The sequence below is a fragment of the Phyllobates terribilis genome, unplaced genomic scaffold (genome assembly GCF_046119375.1).
Source record: "Phyllobates terribilis strain yellow unplaced genomic scaffold, ASM4611937v1 Scaffold_3__8_contigs__length_932513732, whole genome shotgun sequence".
Classification (NCBI taxonomy): Eukaryota; Metazoa; Chordata; class Amphibia; order Anura; family Dendrobatidae; genus Phyllobates; species Phyllobates terribilis.
This window is the reverse complement of record NW_027362763.1, coordinates 3,282,875-3,295,593: the sequence shown is the minus strand read 5'-3', so window position 1 is coordinate 3,295,593 and position 12,719 is coordinate 3,282,875. Positions and strand designations below refer to the sequence as shown.

At 42.1% G+C, this 12,719-nt stretch overlaps 3 non-coding genes across 3 annotated transcripts; all 3 read right to left on the bottom strand.

Annotated features, from left to right (window-relative positions):
• Nucleotides 1–9,025: 9,025 nt before the first annotated feature.
• On the bottom strand, nt 9,026–9,097 carry TRNAG-CCC (transfer RNA glycine (anticodon CCC)). The gene has a single exon. It is a non-coding gene; the product is annotated as a tRNA-Gly (tRNA).
• A 2,590-nt stretch (nt 9,098–11,687) lies between these two features.
• On the bottom strand, nt 11,688–11,759 carry TRNAG-UCC (transfer RNA glycine (anticodon UCC)). The gene has a single exon. It is a non-coding gene; the product is annotated as a tRNA-Gly (tRNA).
• A 96-nt stretch (nt 11,760–11,855) lies between these two features.
• On the bottom strand, nt 11,856–11,927 carry TRNAG-CCC (transfer RNA glycine (anticodon CCC)). The gene has a single exon. It is a non-coding gene; the product is annotated as a tRNA-Gly (tRNA).
• Between the last annotated feature and the right edge of the window lie 792 nt (nt 11,928–12,719).

Genomic DNA, 12,719 nt, shown 5'->3' with positions numbered 1-12,719 from the left:
TATTATGCAAAAAGTGTTTAGGAGTGATAAGGGAAGAATTTGTTTGTTTGTCAGTTAAACTCATTGATGGTGATGCGTGTCAGGGCTCTTTATATCACTGTAAGCAATTGCAGACACCTGTGCTAATTAGTTTGGCAGGTGTATCCAATGAAAGGCAAGACTACTTAAGAAGGCTCTCTCACATTATTAAGCAGCCTACATTTTCTGCCAAAATGGGTAAGAAAAAGGATGTGTCGGCTGCTGAGAAGCAACAAATTGTGGAGTGTTTAGGTCAAGGCATGACTACAATCAACATTGTGCGATGATCAGGATGAAGTGTCTTGGCAATCAAGAAGTATGTAGCTGATTCACAGTACACATGTGTGCGTGCTGATAAGGGCAAATTGAGGACTCTTTCCTACAGGCAATTACGTCAGGTTGAAAGAGCAGCGGCAAAAAAGCCTTGTCATAGCAGCAGACAAGTTTTTGAAGCTGCTTGTGCCTCCAACGTCCCCAGAACAACAAGATGCAGGGTCCTTCAGAGGTTTGCAGCTGTGCATACGCCATCCTGTCGACCTCCTCTATCCACTTCACACAAGCAGAAACGGCTCCAGTGGGCCAAACATTACATGAAGACTGATTTCAAAACTGTTTTGTTCACGGATGAGTGCCGTGCAGCGCTCGATGGTCCAGATGGATGGAGTGGAGGATGGCTGGTTGATGGACACCCCACGCAAACACGGCTACAGCGCCAACAAGGAGGAGGTGGAGTAATGTTTTGGGCTGGAATCATGGGGAGAGAGATTGTCGGCCCCTTTAGGATCCCTGAAGGCGCTAAAGATGAACTCCATAATGTATGTGGATTTTCTCAAACAGCACTTCCTGCCATGGTTCAAGAAGAAGAACCGTGTATTTCACAGCAAGATCATTTTTCTGCATGATAATGCACCATCTCATGCTGCACATAAAACATCTGCATCTCTGGCTGATATGGGCATAAAAGGGGACAAACTTATGGTGTGACCCTCATGCTCCCCTGACCTCTACCCCATTCAGAACCTTTGGAGCATCATTAAAAGGAGTGTCTATGATGGCGGGAGGCAGTTCACATCTAAGCAACAGCTCTGGGAGGGTATTCTGTCCTCATGCAAAACAATTGAAGCAGAAACCATCCAAAACCTGACAAATTCAATGGACGAGAGAGTTCAGAAGCTCCTTTCGAACAAGGGGTCCTATGTGAAAATGTAACATCACCTACAATAAAGTTTTGAGTTGAAAACTGTTTGATTTCAGTTTCTAACAACCTGCTAATGCTTATAATTTCAAAAATGACCATTTTTTTGGTCTTTATTAAAATGAAAAGGTTGATCGAAAAGTTTGGGGGATCTAAGAGTGTGGCAACCCAGTAGTCATGATTACTTTGAATTCTGACAATATGAGGGTCATGCTGCAGGTAGTGCAGCAAGAAGGCACTTATGTGTCTTGCGCATCTCGGAGCCCCAAAATTATTTTCCGGGCTAGATGCAGCTAAAAATTATTATTAATTTTAAATCTGGTGAAGCTTTAGTATAGATGGCCTAATAGGATCAGTGCTGCACACTGCTACAAAGCCCAAATTATTTTCCAGCCAAGATACAGATAAACATGATTAGTAATTTGAAAGCTTAAAACGGTTGGTAGGGTGATTTTAACCAATCATCAAGCTTTTACTCTCCCCAGGATGACACAGGGGTAGAAAAGTCGTTTCGGATCCATGATTTGTTCATCTTTATGAACGTGAGTCTGTCTACATTATCAGTGGAGAGCCGCGTGCGCTTATCTGTCAGCACACCACCAGCAGCGCTGAACACACGTTCAGACAGAACGCTGGCTGCGGGGCATGACAAGATCTCCAAGGCGTAAGTGGCTAGCTCCGGCCATTTATCCAGATTGGAAGCCCAAAAAGAGCAAGGGTCCAGTGACACAGTCGTGGCTTCAATGTTTACTTGGAGATACTCCTGTACCATCGTCTCTAGGCGTTGACTATGTGTCAGACTTCTTGTCTCCTGTGGCCTTGCAAAGGATGGGCTAAAAAAGTGGTGAAATGATTCCGCAAAATTGATGTTACCAGCAGATACTGTGGTTCTGTTACGGTTTGAGTGCTGAACACTTGACGGTCCCACGGTTGGCAAGTTGGAACTGTGAGATTCACTATGTGCACCACTGGTATTTTGTGGAAAAGCACATGTAAGATTCTGCAACAGTCTCTGCTGATACTCCTGCATGCGTGCATCCCTTCCTATGGCAGGAATAATTTCTGCAAATTTACTTTTGTACCGGGGATCTAACAGTGTGGCAACCCAGTAGTCAGGATTATTTCTAATTCTCACAATTCGAGGGTCATGTTGCAGGTAGTGCAGCAAGAAGGCACTCATGTGTGTTGCGCATCCAGGAGCACCAAGTCCCTGTTGTGTTGGTGGCGAGGTAACAATCATGCTTCCTTCCTCTGTCCTCTCCCCCCAACCTCGCACAACAAAAATGTGATCAAGGTCTCCCTCATCTGATGAGTCTTCCATCAGTTCGTTCTCCACTTCTTCCTGGGCTCCTGCACCTTCCTCACTAGTTTGGCTGCTACCATGCGCCCTGGTAAAACCATCTCCCCCACCCTCACATGCCTGCCGCCTCGGTGCTGCCGACCGTCTGGACCTTGCAGATGTTAGCCCTTCCGCATACAACTCCTCCTCCTCTACTTCCTCCACCTCCTCTTTTGCCACCACCTGTCTCCGAATTCTGTTTAACATGTGCTCCAGCATGTAAATCACCGGAATAGTCATGCTGATAATGGCATCGTCAGCACTAAACATCTTCGTCGCCATTTCAAAACTGTGCAGAAGGGTGCATAGGTCCCTGATCTGAGACCACTCCTCCAGCGTGATTTGCCCCACCTCTGGATCTCGTTGGCCCAGGCTATACGTCAGAACGTATTGCACCAGGGCTTTTCGGTGCTGCCACAGTCGCTGCAACATGTGCAGAGTTGAATTCCACCGGGTAGGCACATCGCATTTTAGCCGGTGAAGTGGCAGGCCCAACGACTTCTGTAGAGATGTAAGTCGCTGAGCTGCGGGATGCGAATGGCGGAAGTGAGCACACAGCGACCGTGCCCTCTGCAGAAGGCCATCTAGTCTGGGATAGTGGGCTAAAAATTGCTGGACAACCAGGTTCAACACGTGAGCCATACAAGGCACGTGTGTGACATTGCCCCGGCGAAGGGCCGCACCCAGGTTTGCAGCATTGTCGCACACGGCCTTCCCTGGTTTCAGGTCCAGTGGAGACAACCATTCATGAAATTGGTTCTCCAGAGCTGACCACAACTCCTCAGCTGTGTGACTCACATTTCCCAGACATTTCAATGTAAAAACCACCTGATGACGTTGAGCCCTACTGCCAGCATAGTAAGGAGGTGTGCAGGATCCCTTTTGCGCAGTTAGAAAGCTTGTGGCATGACCAGACAGGCTTTGGGTGCAGGTGGAAGACCGAGAGGAGGTTGAGGAGGCAGAAGCAGTGGAGGAACTTTGACATAAAGAGGATTGACGCACAACTCGTGGGGACGGCAAGACTTGGACAGCAGCCCCTTGTCCTGCTGTCACCATAGTTACCCAGTGCCCAGTCAGCAACATGTAACGCCCCTGTCCATGCCTACTCGTCCAAGTGTCTGTGGTGAAATGCACCCTGTCACACACAGAGTTTCTCAAAGAAGCGGTGATGTTGTGTGCGACATGCTGGTGGAGCGCAGGCACATCTTTCTTTGAGAAGTAGTGCCGACTGGGCATCTGGTACTGGGGCACTGCGACGGACATAAGGTCTCGAAAATCCTCTGTGTCCACCAGGCGGAAAGGCAGCATTTCTGTAGCCAAGAGCTTGCAGATGGTGAAATTCAACCTCTTAGCTTTCTCATGGCTAGGAGGAAATGGTCTTTTACTTGTCCACATCTGAGGGACCGAGGGCTGGCTATTGTGCTTAGACGGGGTTGATAAGGGTGTCCCCGGCAAACTGCCGGTCTGTGAGGAAGATGCAGGCGGACATGTTAGGTTGCCTTGATACAAAGGTGGTGCTATCGATGTCGGACAGCGCTCAACACCAGCTGGTGTTACCACCTCCAAAGAAAATGATGACCTGCCAATCACGCTGGCTGTTGCGGGTAAAGAGGTGGCAGGTGTGCGCCCCAAAATAGGTGTGACTGCTGTCCCCCCAGTCACAGAGGATGAAGAGGCCGCGGATGCACAAGATATGGCAGACGGTGGTTGGCCCGGCCGGCTAGGCCGCATTTTAGCACACTGAGCTTCCCACTGCAACTTATGCTTCATGTCCATGTGCCGGTTCATGCATGAAGTACTCAAACTATGTATTTTTTGGCCTCTACTTAGCTTTTGCTGACAAATGTTACAGATAACACGAGTTGGGTCATCTTTATCGATCTGAAAAAATGCCCAGGGTATGCAAGGCTTAGCACCCATGCGAACTGAAGAGCCACCACGACTTGTGGTGAGAGGCAGAGTTGTGTTTGAGGATGCAGTTGTTGACGTGCTTCCAGTACTACGTCTCTGTCCAGGAAGGCGCAACCTGACCTCGTCGTCACTAGCATCTTCCTCCACCTCCTCTGCTGACCTCATCTCTTGGCTGACTGTGGGTTGACAGTAAGTGGGATCTCCAACCTCATCATCATCACCCTGTGCGTTATCACACCCGTCGTCCTCAGAGCCAACCTGTTCCTGCCCTGACAAAAAACTAAAGTTGTCGCTCCAATCAGGTATTTGAGTCTTATCATCGTCTTCCTCATTGTCTCCACCAACAGGAGTTACAGTTTGGGAATGAGGGTCTACATTATGGTCAGAACCTTCTGCGTCTGGTCCTGGATCCGACTCATAAAGATTCTGGGCATCAGTGCAGATCATTTCCTCGTCTGGATTCACAGAAGCGCTGGAGTCGACCTCTGATTCCCAGGCTATAGTATGAGTAAACAGCTCTGCAGACTCAACCATCTGTTCTACCTCATACTCAGACGGGCAGCTGGAGATTTGGGAGCTGTGAGGAAGCAAGTGCGATTGGGGTGACACCTTTGAGGACTGGAGTATTTGTGATGTTGAAGTTGATGTGGAGGAGAGCAAACTTAAAGGAGCAATTGATATCCGTTGAAGCACCTGCTGTTTTTGTGCCTCATCTGGAATTTGTAGCAATTGGCGTGGCCGTAAGAAAGGGATCTTATCACATTGTCCGCTAAAAGAAGTAGACATTTTAGTTTGGCTGGAAGATGGTCTTTCTTCTGCAGATGTTACTGTTGCTTTAACACCTACCCCACGGACACAACCTTTTTTCCCCTTCCCAACACGCCTATTCCCCTTTCCACCAGCAGCAGGCCTTTTTCCACTCATTTTGGTGGTTAACTAATTAACAACTCTGGAGTTGTTTGCACAAAAAAACAATGGATGGGAACCGAGCAGAGCTGAGTGGCCAAACTGTGGTATTAGGCCAAAACTATTGGCTAGGTTAGATGCAGAAAAAAATTATATTCAATTTGCAACCTGATGGAGGTCAGTATAGATGGACTAATAGAGAAAGTCCCACATACTGCTAGAAGGCCAAATATTTTTTCAGAGCTAGATGCAGATAAAAATTATTTTTAATTTGCAACCTGATGGAGGTCAGTATAGATGGACTAATAGAGAAAGTCCCACACACAGCTAGAAGCCCAATATTTTTTCAGAGGTAGATGCAGAAAAAAATTATTTTTAATTTGCAACCTGATGGAGATCAGTATAGATGGACTAATAGAGAAAGTCCCACACACTGCTAGAAGGCCAAATATTTTTTCAGAGCTAGATGCAGATAAAAATTATTTTTAATTTGCAACCTGATGGAGGTCAGTATAGATGGACTAATAGAGAAAGTCCCACACACAGCTAGAAGCCCAATATTTTTTCAGAGGTAGATGCAGAAAAAAATTATTTTTAATTTGCAACCTGATGGAGGTCAGTATAGATGGACTAATAGAGAAAGTCCCACACACAGCTAGAAGCCCAATATTTTTTCAGAGGTAGATGCAGAAAAAAATATATTCAGTTTGCAACCTGATGGAGGTCTGTATAGATGGATTAATAGAACAAGTCCCACACACAGCTAGAAGCCCAATATTTTTTCAGAGGTAGATGCAGAAAAAAATATATTCAGTTTGCAACCTGATGGAGGTCTGTATAGATGGATTAATAGAACAAGTCCCACACACAGCTAGAAGCCCAATATTTTTTCAGAGGTAGATGCAGAAAAAAATATATTCAGTTTGCAACCTGATGGAGGTCTGTATAGATGGATTAATAGAACAAGTCCCACACACAGCTAGAAGCCCAATATTTTTTTCAGAGGTAGATGCAGAAAAAAATATATTCAGTTTGCAACCTGATGGAGGTCAGTATAGATGGACTAATACAACAAGTCCCACACACAGCTAGAAGCCCAATATTTTTTCAGAGGTAGATGCAGAAAAAAATATATTCAGTTTGCAACCTGATGGAGGTCAGTATAGATGGACTAATACAACAAGTCCCACACACAGCTAGAAGCCCAATATTTTTTCAGAGGTAGATGCAGAAAAAAATATATTCAGTTTGCAACCTGATGGAGGTCTGTATAGATGGATTAATAGAACAAGTCCCACACACAGCTAGAAGCCCAATATTTTTTCAGAGGTAGATGCAGAAAAAAATATATTCAGTTTGCAACCTGATGGAGGTCTGTATAGATGGATTAATAGAACAAGTCCCACACACAGCTAGAAGCCCAATATTTTTTCAGAGGTAGATGCAGAAAAAAATATATTCAGTTTGCAACCTGATGGAGGTCTGTATAGATGGATTAATAGAACAAGTCCCACACACAGCTAGAAGCCCAATATTTTTTCAGAGGTAGATGCAGAAAAAAATATATTCAGTTTGCAACCTGATGGAGGTCTGTATAGATGGATTAATAGAACAAGTCCCACACACAGCTAGAAGCCCAATATTTTTTCAGAGGTAGATGCAGAAAAAAATATATTCAGTTTGCAACCTGATGGAGGTCTGAATAGATGGATTAATAGAACAAGTCCCACACACAGCTAGAAGCCCAATATTTTTTCAGAGGTAGATGCAGAAAAAAATATATTCAGTTTGCAACCTGATGGAGGTCTGTATAGATGGATTAATAGAACAAGTCCCACACACAGCTAGAAGCCCAATATTTTTTCAGAGGTAGATGAAGAAAAAAATATATGCAGTTTGCAACCTGATGGAGGTCAGTATAGATGGACTAATACAACAAGTCCCACACACAGCTAGAAGCCCAATATTTTTTCAGAGCTAGATGCAGAAAAAAATTATATTCAATTTGCAACCTGATGGAGGTCAGTATAGATGGACTAATAGAATGATGCTATGCCCAAAAGATTTTACTTCACTAGGTGCAGTAAAAAAATTGGTATTCTATACACAGGTGGTATATCTTGCAACACAGATAGGCTACTCCACTGACTAACACACTCTGCAATAGGCCAAAAAGGATTAGCTTTGCTAGATTCAGCCAAATGCTGTGAAAAAAACTTGCACAGCACTGGCACAGACCTGCCTGGCAAAAACTGATAGGAACTGATGTAACCTAGTCCTGAAACGGACTCCAATTACAATTAGTCTTTACTCCCACAATCTATCTATTTAAGAGCACAGACCTGCCTGATAAAAGTCGTAGGAAATGCTGTAACCTAGTCCTTACAAGGACTGCAATCACAACTATTCCCTACTCCCAAGCTATCTGTAGATTTGTGCGAAAATTTGCTTGAAATTAACAAGGTATAGCGCACACAGCAAGAGCGGTGCCGTCTAACACGCAGCTGCAGCAGTGAGAAAATGGTGGCGACGGGGAAAATGGCTTGGTCTTATAGGGCAAGGACATGTGACATACACTGCCAATGACACATGCCCTTGCTTGTGTGAAAAAAAGCACTTCGCTCCGTGTGTGCGCTGCTGATGGGCTGACAGATTGCACCTCCCCACTGCAAATGCGGGAAAGAGAAAAAAAAATGGAGATCTTCATTGTTCCTGCAGAGATCCATCCCCTGCCCCTCCCCCCACCCCGCTGTACACTCAAACTGCGTATTAACATTAATTTTCATCATTACTGAGAAAAAATCCAGTTATGACTTTGGTGCACGAACAGTTATCGAACATAATCTCGAACAGCCGAATTTTTCTCAAATTGTTGTGTGTTCGCCGAACGGCTCAAACACTGCCCAAAACAGCTCGAATTTGAGATTGGCGAACAGTTCGAGTAGAACAACGCTCATCTCTACTGAAGAGCAGAAGATCAGTTAGATGAGACAGTTGAAAAAAATCTAAGAAATATTCTCTTCAATTTTTTTCTCATTTTCGTGGTTGCTAAACTCTAAGAAGAAAGAAGAGCCTGAGACTTAACACGAAAAATTAAAAGAGACTAAAAGCATCACCAAATGTGAAAAACAATTCATGCATTTTCATGCGTTGGCCAGGAATCGAACCCGGGTCAACTACTTGGAAGGAAGCGATTCTCACCACTATACCACCAACACTTACAGAAGCCATGTTTTTTTCTTACATTTTCTGCACTAACAATACGAAATTATTAGTAAAAAGTAAGACGTGCCAGGAAAAAAAAACCCACATAAGTATTGCATTGACCAGGAATTAATCGCAGGTCAACTGCTTGGAAGGCAGGTTTGCTCACCACTATACCAAAAATGCTTAAGGTACCCAGCATTTTTTTCACATTTTCTGCACTAACCCTTCAAAATTGTTAGTAAAAATTATGACGTGCCTGAAAAAAAAACACACCCATGTTTTACATTGGCCAGTTATCAAACCCGGGTCAACTGCTTGGAAGGCAGCTATGCTCACCACTATACCACCAATGCTTACAGGAACAGCTTTTTTTTTTACATTTTCTGCACTAACATTACAAAATAGTTTGTAAAATGTATGATATGCCAGAAATAAAACTACATAAGTATTGCATTGGCTGGGAATCAAACCCGGGTCAACTGCTTGGGAAGCAGCTATGCTCACCACTATACCACCAATGCATGAACCAACTTGACTGGTTTGGGATTATGTCTGTTAAATCTGCTAAAGTTTTACTTAAAAAAAAGGAGGACTGAATATGTCTTGAAAGAGCCAAATACTAAAAAGTTTAAAAACAAGGCAAAGCATTGTCCAAAACTCAAAGATGAATTCTTGTGAATCAGCTATGGAGCTTTTCCGCCAATTCTTACAATTCTCTCAATTATTTTCACTTTTTTGCCAATAAGGTAACTAAACTCTTACCAAGAAAGAAAGTACACTATGAGCCTTAGGTCAAACAGATTACAAAGAGTGAACAGCAGCACCAAATTCCCCCTAAAGATCTCTGCCATTTTTGGCATTTTTAACACTAACGCTAAAGACAGAGGAGTTTTTGGAATCAGTTATGTAGCTTTTCCACCTCTGCCTACAAATTCTCTCAATTAGCTTTGCTTTTTGCCCACTAAGGTAGCTAAAGTGTTACCAAGAAAGAAATAAAAGCATAAGCCTTAGCACAGAAAGTGAAAAAGAGTCCAAACACCACCAAATGCAAAAAAACAATGAGTTCTTCAAGAATTAAACTATGGCCTATTGTTTTAAAAGCAACTACACCCACCAGCATAACACCAATGCAAACACTGACATTGCTTTCATATTGGAGACAAACCCTACAAAGTATTTAATCAACAACTGAAGAGCAGAAGATCAGTTAGATGAGACAGTTGAAAAAAAGCTAAGAAATATTCTCTTCAATTTTTTTCTCATTTTCGTGGTTGCTAAACTCTAAGAAGAAAGAAGAGCCTGAGACTTAACACGAAAAATTAAAACAGACTAAAAGCATCACCAAATGTGAAAAACATTTCATGCGTTGGCTGAGAATCAAACTCGGGTCATCTACTTGGAAAGCAGCGATTCTCACCACTATACCACCAACACTTACAGAAGCCATGTTTTTTTCTTACATTTTCTGCACTAACAATACGAAATTATTAGTAAAAAGTAAGACGAGCCAGGAAAAAAAAACCCACATAAGTATTGCATTGACCAGGAATCAATCGCAGGTCAACTGCTTGGAAGGCAGGTTTGCTCACCACTATACCAAAAATGCTTAAGGTACCCAGCATTTTTTTCACATTTTCTGCACTAACCCTACAAAATTGTTAGTAAAAAGTATGACATGCCTGAAAAAAAAAAACACCAATGTTTTGTATTGCCCGGGAATTGAACCAGGGTCAACTGCTTGGAAGGCAGCAATGCTCACCACTATACCACCAATGCTTACAGGGTCAGCTTTTTTTTTTACATTTTCTGCACTAACATTACAAAATAGTTTGTAAAATGTATGATATGCCAGAAATAAAACTACATAAGTATTGCATTGGCTGGAAATCGAACCCGGGTCAACTGCTTGGGAAGCAGCTATGCTCACCACTATACCACCAATGAATGAACCCACTTGACTGGTTTGGGATTTTGGCTGTTAAATCTGCTAAAGTTTTACTTAAAAAAGGAGGACTGAATATGTCTTGAAAGAGCCAATTACTAAAAAGTTTAAAAACAAGGCAAAGCATTGTCCAAACCTCAAAGATGAATTCTTGTGAATCAGCTATGGAGCTTTTCCACCAATTCTTACAATTCTCTCAATTATATTCACTTTTTTGCCAATAAGGTAACTAAACTCTTACCAAGAAAGAAAGTACACTATGAGTCTTAGCTCAAAAAGATTACAAATAGTCAGCACCAGCACCAAATTACCCCTTAATGCCATTTTTAACACTAACTCTAAAGACAGAGAAGTTTTTGGAATCAGTTATGTAGCTGTTCCACCTCTGCCTACAAATTCTCTCAATTAGCTTTGCTTTCTGCCCACTAAGGTAGCTAAAGTGTTACCAAGAAAGAAATAAAAGCATAAGCCTTAGCACAGAAAGTGAAAAAGATTCCAAACACCACCAAATGCAAAAAAACAATGAGTTCTTTAAGAATTAAACTATGGCCTATTGTTTTAAAAGCAACTACACCCACCAGCATAACACCAATGCCAACCCTGACATTGCTTTCATATTGGAGACTAACCCTACAAAGTATTTAATCAACAACTGAAGAGCAGAAGATCAGTTAGATGAGACAGTTGAAAAAAATCTAAGAAATATTCTCTTCAATGTTTTTCTCATTTTCGTGGTTGCTAAACTCTAAGAAGAAAGAAGAGCATGAGACTTAACACAAAAAATTAAAGCAGACTAAAAGCATCACCAAATGTGAAAAACAATTCTTGCGTTGGCTGAGAATCAAACTCGGGTCAACTACTTGGAAGGCAGCGATTCTCACCACTATACCACCAACACTTACAGAAGCCATGTTTTTTTCTTTACATTTTCTGTACTAACAATACGAAATTATTAGTAAAAAGTAAGACGTGCCAGGAAAAAACCCCCCACATAAGTATTGCATTGACCAGGAATCAATCGCAGGTCAACTGCTTGGAAGGCAGGTTTACTCACCACTATACCAAAAATGCTTAAGGTACCCAGCATTTTTTTCACATTTTCTGCACTAACCCTACAAAATTGTTAGTAAAAATTATGATGTGCCTGAAAAAAAAACACACCAATGTTTTGCATTAGCCAGGAATCAAACCTGGGTCAACTGCTTGGAAGGCAGCTATGCTCACCACTATACCACCAATGCTTACAGGATCAGCTTTTTTTTTTACATTTTCTGCACTAACATTACAAAATAGTTTGTAAAATGTATGATATGCCAGAAATAAAACTACATAAGTATTGCATTGGCCGGGAATCGAACCCGGGTCAACTGCTTGGGAAGCAGCTATGCTCACCACTATACCACCAATGCATGAACCAACTTGACTGGTTTGGGATTATGGCTGTTAAATCTGCTAAAGTTTTACTTAAAAAAAGGAGGACTGAATATGTCTTGAAAGAGCCAATTACTAAAAAGTTTAAAAACAAGGCAAAGCATTGTCCAAAACTCAAAGATGAATTCTTGTGAATCAGCTATGGAGCTTTTCCACCAATTCTTACAATTCTCTCAATTATTTTCACTTTTTGCCAATAAGGTAACTAAACTCTTACCAAGAAAGAAATTACACTATGAGCCTTAGCTCAAAAAGATTACAAAGAGTCAGCACCAGCACCAAAAAACCCCTAAAGACCTCTGCCATTTTTGGCATTTTTAACACTAACTCTAAAGACAGAGGAGTTTTTGGAATCAGTTATGTAGCTTTTCCACCTATGCCTACAAATTCTCTCAATTAGCTTTGCTTTTTGCCAACTAAGGTAGCTAAAGTGTTACCAAGAAAGAAATAAAAGCATAAGCCTTAGCACAGAAAGTGAAAAAGAGTCCAAACACCACCAAATGCAAAAAAACAATGAGTTCTTCAAGAATTAAACTATGGCCTATTGTTTTAAAACCAAATACACCCACCAGCATAACACCAATGCCAACCCTGACATTGCTTTCATATTGGAGACTAACCCTACAAAGTGTTTAATCAACAACTGAAGAGCAGAAGATCAGTTAGATGAGACAGTTGAAAAAAAGCTAAGAAATATTCTCTTAAATTTTTTTCTAATTTTCGTGGTTGCTAAACTCTAAGAAGAAAGAAGAGCCTGAGACTTAACACGA